The following is an 8,194-nucleotide window of genomic DNA, read 5'->3' as shown; positions in this document are numbered from 1 at the left end:
TAGGGATTGGGCGTGCCCTCTGCCACCCGGGAGCAGGCCTAAGCCAGCAGGTCGTTATCTCCCGAGGGGTCCCAGACTGCGAGAGGGCACAGGCCGGGCTGGGGGACCCCCCTCCCCACCCCCCCAGTGCACAAATTTTTGTGCACCGGGCCTCTAGTTACTATATAATAGACTCTGACAACTTTCTAAGTACCAGATTTCGCACATACACACATCAGAACATGAGTATATACTTGGTCAATGAATGGCATTTACATCACATTTAAATTTAGTGTTGTAATTAATGGAAGTATAATTCTTGGTTGATAATAAATATGGTGAAAAAATACATTTTATTTATATATGTGTATTACTCAGGGACCTGGCAGGAGACAGATGACACACTCAAAGGGTAAACTGAAAAGACTCTGATGAAGAGACTTGTATGTAGGCATTAAGGGAACCAATAAGGTATAAAGTACCCAAGGACTCACAACCGGAGGAAACTACTATCATTCCTAAGCCTGAAGGGATGAATGGAAAAAGCCATTTCTAAAACTTTCCAAGAACTGCAGCCAGGGGACAGGGTTGCCTTACTGGAGCCATGGCCTTAGGTAGAGGAATAAAGTTACTGTCAAAATACAGACAAGCAGGAGGGAGTATGAGGAAAGGTGAAATAAATATTCTGACTTCTCTATGTTCTTCCTCTGATCATTTGGCAATGTCTCCAAAGTGGTTGAAATCAAATAGAAACAAGAGGGTAAAGTAACCTAAGTGATGTGGTTCACAGAAATCAACCTCCCAGAGCATGGAAAGACAGAGAATGGACTTTGAAGGACAGAGAATAACCAGCATAGTATGAAAAAAGCAAAGCTTTTTAAAGTTAGAAGAATTCAAAAACCCAAACAAAAAGAGAAAAGGAATTGATCAAGACAGAGCTGTGTCAAACCTGGGACAAAGAAAGATGGAGGAAAATAGTGATTAAACAGTAAAACACTAGAGGGGCACAGTGTGTGATCTATTTATTTAAGTAGAATAAAGAGAGTGAGCAAATAAATAAAAAATAAATTAAAAAAAAAACAACATTTACAGGAAACTCATACAACTTAACAAAAGGAAGATAAACAGCCCAATCAAAAAATGGGCAACAGACCTAAACAGATACTTTTCGACAGAAGACAGAAAGAAGGCCAAGAGACATATGAAAACATGCTCAAAGTCACTAATCATCCCAGAGATGCAAATCAAAATGACAATGCGGTACCATCTCACATCTATCAGAATGGCTATCATCAACAAATCAACAAACAAACGACAAGTGCTGGAGAGGATGTGGAGAAAAAGGAACCCTCCTGCACTGTTGGTGGAAATGCAGACTGGTACAGCCACTGTGGAGAACAGTATGGAGTTTCCTCAAAAAATTAAAAATGGAACTCCCATCTGACCCAGTGATCCCACTTCTAGGAATATATCCCAAGAAAACAGAAACACCAATCAGAAAGGATATATGCACCCCTATGTTCATAGCAGCACAATTCACCATAGCTAAGATTTGGAAACAGCCTAAGTGCCCATCAGCAGATGAGTGGATTAAAAAACGGTGGTACAGCTACATAATGGAATACCAAGCTGTGGTAAAAAAGAAGGAATTCTTACCATTTGCAACAGCATGAATGGAACTGGAGAGCATTATGCTAAGTGAAATAAGCTAATTAGAGAAAGAGAAATATCACATGATCTCACTCATTTGTGTATAATGAAGAACAACATAAACTGATGAACAAAAACAGATCCAGAGACAGAAAATCATCGATCAGAATGTCAAACCTGAGAGGGAAGGTAGGGGAGGGTGGGGTTACGGGGGATAGATCAACCAAAGGACTTGTATGCATGCATATAAGCCTAGCCAATGGACACAGACAACAGGGGGTGAGGGCACGAGATGGGGAGTAATGGGGGGATAAGGACACATATGTAATACCTTAATCAATAAAGAAGTTAAAAGTCAAATAAAATAGAGGCATGAAAGAATTAGAAGGGTCTGACACAGGGTATGTCATTTTTAGTTGTTGTTAAAGCAGAAATTAGAATCCATTTATACAGTGTTTTATAGACCAAAAAAATGTACAGAGTCCTTAACATTCAGGCAATGAACTCTATACTCAGAAGTGTTTTGTGAGAAGACCAAATTCTTTGCACTTCCTCCAAAACGATACTTTTGAAAAATGATGCATTTATTACACCAGGTCTCAAGAACAATCTTTTGAGATCCCCAAACCTCTGCAGAGTGAAGAAAACCTCCAGAATGCAAAGCTTTCTCACAGAGGTGTAGTGCAAGAGATACATAAATGACGGCCATTTCAGAGGAGTGCATGCACATCTGACAGGCCATGAGAAGAGCTTGAGGGCCCAGCTGGGCAGCATGTAGCTGTGGAGCATGGCCTCCAGGGCCTCCTCCTTTTCTGAGGCAGCTGTCACTCCCAGAGGTTCAGACTCTGGAAGGGTGCCAGACACTTCACTAGGTCAGTGGTCGGCAAACAGTGGCTTGAGAGCCACATGTGGTTCTTTGGCCCCTTGAGTGTGGCTCTTCCACAAAATACCATGTGCGGGCGCGCACGTACAGTGCGATTGAAACTTCGTGGCCCATGCGCAGAAGTCGGTTTTCAGCCTGGGCGAGTCTATTTTGAAGAAGTGGCATTAGAAGAAGTGGGGGGTGTCGGCTGGTCGGGCAACAGGAGACGAGGTGCAGGCGGGCCGACCTCGGGATACACAGTTCGGGGGGAGGCGTGCGCGATTCATGCACTTGTTGAGGATGGGAGAGTTGGAAGGGGTCGACCTCAGCGAATGTACCTCAATCAGATTGAGGACGTTTTTTGCAAAGGCCAGCTAAGGAGTAGCCTAATTAAGTTAATAACAATGTACCTACCTATATAGTTTAAAAAATTTGGCTCTCAAAAGAAATTTCAATCGTTGTACTGTTGATATTTGGCTCTGTTGACTAATGAGTTTGCCAACCACTGCACTAGGTGCTTTGCCCAAAGACCCCTGCTATAATTACAAACAACTTTTGTCAATTTCCATTTCTGCTGCTTCTTCCATTTTTTCCTGGTCATCCATGCATTCAAAGGTGTCCTCTAACATCTCTTCTATGATCCCAGCCTTCATCATCTCTTTGGACAGCTCCCATACGGTGGCCTGAATTTCTGGGATCTTCACAAGATTCTGCATGACCTTCATCACTTCTGTGCTCTTCTGCAGGGAACCAGTCACTCACATGAGTTCATGTGAGCTTTGGATGCATAGAGCTTGCTTACAGCCTTTGTTGACCTAATCAACTCCTTGGCCAGGACCACACAGAGGTTCTTCTGACCCTTCTTGGCAGTATCTTTCACAGGTCATTTCATTTTTTTTTCTTTTTCTCTTTGAATATCTCTTATTTCCCTATCAACTCTCATTTCCTTTCTTATCTTCAATGACCACTCATCACCAGCTGTTTGGGTTTTTCCAAACAGCCCCATGGCTTACTGAATTTGTCTTGCCCCCTCTGGCAGTTCATGGGCAGCTGGGCATCCATCTGGTTGGGGCCAATGAGAGAAAAGCAGGGTGTGTCTTATTACCAACTTTTTATGTGAATTTACACTGAAAAATATATACATATTTTGTTAATTCTCACCCAAGGATATTTTTTCCATTGATTTTTAGAAAGAGTGGAAGGGCTGAAGAGGGGATAAGGGGGAGGGGGAGAGAAAGAGAAACATCAATGTGAAAGAGACACATCAATTGGATCAAACCTGCAACCCAGGTACGTGCGCTTGATCGGGAATCAAACCTGCGACTCTTCGGTGCAAGGGTGGACATTTTAACCACTGAGCAACACTAGCCAGGGCCACTCAACATATTTTAAATACATATACTCCAAGGATTGAATAGTGGCGGCAACTGTAACTGCAGATCTGTGGAATATAGAAGGTCAGGACTGTAGGTCAAACTGTAGGTCAGCAGACATACCCTGTAAGAGAACCAGTCAGCTGCTAAAAGAAATTAAAATGCCATAAAAAATAAATATATGGAGACAAAAGGGGAAAAACAGTAGAAACCATACATCAGACTTCTGATATCATGATAACTAACTAAAAATACATTCAAATTCAAAATATGCATGTTGCTCTCTCTCTAGTACAAATTACCTACCTATAGCTGTTTAGTATAGAAAGAATGTTCTTCATGTTCATAGAGGATATCAATATTAGCAACTATAATATATCTTCTGTGGAAGTGGCCTTTTAAAGTAATCTTTTATTGTGATTTTATGGAAAAGATTCATTTTACTTTTTGGATGTTCATTAACATCCTTCAAACCTCTATGTATATACTTACATTTCTTTATATTAGACATGTTCCTGAAATATTGTACCCAAAATAAGAAGCTCCATTTCACTCACATATTAAAAATAGAAGACTTATTCCACAGAGAGGGAAATACCATTTTGTGGTACAATAAATAATAAAATCACATGAAGGTCTAGGGAAAAACGTTTGTCCCTATTATTCCTTCCTGGGAGGCTTTATTCATAGGTCCTAAAGAAAACTGTCGATTCTGCATCACCCTGTAGTCATGTTTCCATCCTGACTCAGTCATTGTAGAATTTGGTGGAACTTCAGGCAGTAAAATGAGCATTGCTCTGATGTGAACCACATGCCCAGAGTCACTATTGAGCCAAGGACTGAGGAGCAACTTTAGGGGATTCTAAATTCTGTACTCTGATGGTTTCAAATTTATTATTTTTCCTTCAAATGTTTAATATTAAAATCATATAAACACATTTAATTAAATTAACATAATTAATATTTTATCCTTCCATGAAAATAATCAATTTTTTATTCTGATGAAGACTGTAGAAATATGTTATACTTCTCAAATGTGTTCAGGAACTTAGGTACATGGAAATCATAGGCTCCATGTGGAAAATCATGAGATACCTATATTTTAAGTTTAAAATAATTTTATGTCAAATTTTGCACTCACTTATACATGAATATAATATGGAAAGCAAACAGTAGGTGCAAAAGATTCATGAAAAAAGTATAGAAAAGAAATCAATATTGAAAATATTCTGCCCATTTTTACATTTTTTTCCTATACATTTAAAAATTTTCAGCAGAATTCCTCTTTCAGTATATATTCCCACTGCTCACTAGAAGCAGTGTTAACATTTTTTGACCTAAAAATAGCATATATTGAATATATATTGTATGATGAACTAAAATTATTAAAAACCAACAATACAGAATACATGTTAAAATCTTACTATCCCCATATTTGATTTAAATAAACCTGCATTTTAGTAAATGTATTCCTTTTCTAAATTTATTCTAAAGACTTTTTCCAATTCTTTAATTATAATTGAGGCAAGAACCATCACACATGCATCAGTTTTAAAGCAGCAATTTATTCTGATATTTACTTTTGCTTGTTTCCTTTCCAGTCTAGATTTGAATAATTTTGGGAACATTTACACTAAATAAAATATAGTAATCAAATGTTCAATTTATAATATACATAATTATTGCAGGATTTTACAAAATTGAAATTTTGTATTAGAAGAATTGGGATACCAATATTTCCTGTGCATATTTAAAAATATGAGTGAGAAGAGTTAATCATTTGGGGAAAATGATTATGGGGAAACTAAAATTAAGAGCATTGTCTCAAAATAAAACAGGATATAAATGACAGTAAATGACTTTTACATCCGTTTTTTCAGCAGCTCCTAAGAACTAATGTGAAGGTAGATAAACAATCCTTACTTTAGCTAAGAACAGATTCAGAAAAAGTCAACAATATTAATTTATTTAGGAAATACTGAGTACCTACTACTTGACTAGGCACTCTGCTAGGTGCTGAGGGCATAGACATAAACAAGCACGAAAAAAAAAAAAAGGTATCTTTCTGCATGGAGTTAAATACATCTGGCCCAAGCTAACTAAATCAGTAAGCACTAAAGGGAGAAAATGATTTCTATTAATTTGTCCCTTCACTTTGTCTCTGATTTCAAGGTGAGGATGAACAATGAAGGAAACTTAGGAGGGAGGTACAGGACAGACATTTCATAAAGAACAAATAGTATGTGCGATATTTCCTAAATTTAAGAATAATTAAGATGTGTGTCAAAGTTAGAGAGCATTTTTTTTTTCCTTTTGGATTGGAAAGTAGGAATTAGGGTAGGAAATTTACCACTTGAACCGAGCAAAGCATGGACTCAGTTCTGGTTCTGACACACACAAGTTCAGTTAACAATGTGTTGAGGAAAGCAAGAACTGCCTGTACTTAAAATGATCATCAACAGCCCTAACCGGTTTGGCTCAGTGGATAGAGTGCTGGCCTGCAGACTGAAGGGTCCCAGGTTTGATTCCGGTCAAGGGCATGTACCCTGGTTGCGGGCACATCCCCAGTAGGGGGTGTGCAGGAGGCAGCTGATCGATGTTTCTCTCTCATCGATGTTTCTAACTCTCTATTCCTCTCTGTAAAAAGTCAATTAAAATGTATTTTAAAAAAATGATCATCAAGAATAATAATTCTAGTTTTGGCATTGAAGGTGAGAGTTAATACACAGACATACTGGATAGCAAAGCATATTTATAATCCCATTGCACAAACCAATAAATAATGTATTCACTTCTCAAAATGCCAATGTAAACGTGGGTGAGAAAATTTTCACCTATATTCAGGATTAGACTTTCTAATTTTAAATTATGGACTTCAGCTGTAAATTTATTTCAGTTGAAAGGTTTGAAGAGATTATTAATGAATCTTCTAAAATTCTGGAGGGTGTTTAAAATATGATTTTAACATAATAAAGAATCCTGCCATAGGTATGACAAAAATTGCAGGCATAAATTTGTTGAGCACCTACTGTGTGACAGCACTCTGCTGGGCAACTATGTTATTTCTAATCATCTGTATGTCACCTTTCGGTTTTCTCGATTTCTCTACCAATAATTCTTATATTGTTAACTTACAACTATATTATTTGAAATGCAGCTCAGCTCAGCTCATTTATTCCATATGGTCCCCAAAACATTTCCCCATTGGAGAGGAGGGAAATGCCAACTACTACTGACTGCTTAAGAGGACTTCCCTTGGTATTTGTGGTGTTATCTATATGGCCTTTCAGAAAGCCCCCAAACTCGTACCAAGTCAGGGACTTGAGATAAAATCAGCAATCTGTCTCAAAGACCACATTTTTCAGTCGTGCTTCTTGCATTAAGGACCTATACAGCAATAACTGCCCATTTAGGTGGTAAATCGTGGCCTGTTTTCACCTAAACTCTGAATCTTGATGCCCATGAACCCCAGCTCCTGAGACTAAGGGGAAAGCTAGGAGGAGCTCAGAAAGCAGGTCAGGCGGGCGGGGCAGGCCCAGGCGCAGCAGGTGAGCCTGCCGCGGAGGAGGAAGTGAGACAGGGACGGCGTGGGCATTGCTCATGCCGCTTCACCGCCAAGGTGGCTTTCAGGCGGAACTTCTAGTCTCTCTTTCGATCCAGCTGAACTCCCATCTAATTGAAGTCACTTCCCATCCCGTTCGCTGGGGGGAAAACCATGCGTCCGTGTGGGAAGAGAGGAGAGTGGGGTCAGGTAGCCTCTCTGGTGACTCGTCGTCAGAGGCCAAGCTTCCCAAATTAGTTCCTCGCGGGTTCCTCCAACCTGCGTTTCCCCTAATCCGGGAACTCCCGGGTGCCCCGAGCAGGACCCGCTCCGGAGCCCCAGGGGCGCAGAGCGTCGGAACGCTGCGTGGGAGCAGAGCCCAACCTTGAGGAAGAGGGAGGACAGGTTGCTCGGGTTACTCTGAGGGCACAGGGTCCCGAGAATTAGCCAGACCCATATAAGTGCCCCAGGTCGCGCGGCGGGTGTGGCCAGTCCGACGAAGAAAGCCGCGGAGCCTCCTACTTGACCTTTCTCACGCCGACAGCCTGCGCTCTCTGACCCCATCCCCACAGTTTCCTAGTGTCCCCCTCCCCGACCCCGTGACAACTGAGGGAAAACTTTCCCTCGCCCCTCAATTCAAACTCGGCTGTTTCCACGGTGGCCGCAAACCGTCCTCTCCCTAGCAACAAGGTTCCGGCCGTAGAGCGAGCGGCGCTAGGTGTAAGGAAGGTGATGTCGTAAAGCCCTGAGTGTCGTAAACCAGGTGCGGTGGGGAGGGGTGGAGGCAGA

The 8,194-nt window shown here is 40.7% G+C and overlaps 1 pseudogene; it reads right to left on the bottom strand.

Moving 5' to 3' along the window:
- Positions 1-2,642: 2,642 nt before the first annotated feature.
- On the bottom strand, positions 2,643-4,147 carry LOC102240164 (annotated as a pseudogene).
- Between the last annotated feature and the right edge of the window lie 4,047 nt (positions 4,148-8,194).

The sequence above is a fragment of the Myotis brandtii genome, unplaced genomic scaffold, assembly GCF_000412655.1.
Source record: "Myotis brandtii unplaced genomic scaffold, ASM41265v1 scaffold49, whole genome shotgun sequence".
NCBI classification, from domain to species: domain Eukaryota; kingdom Metazoa; phylum Chordata; class Mammalia; order Chiroptera; family Vespertilionidae; genus Myotis; species Myotis brandtii.
The sequence above is the reverse complement of the archived record's forward strand: the minus strand, read 5'-3'. Positions and strand labels throughout refer to the sequence as shown.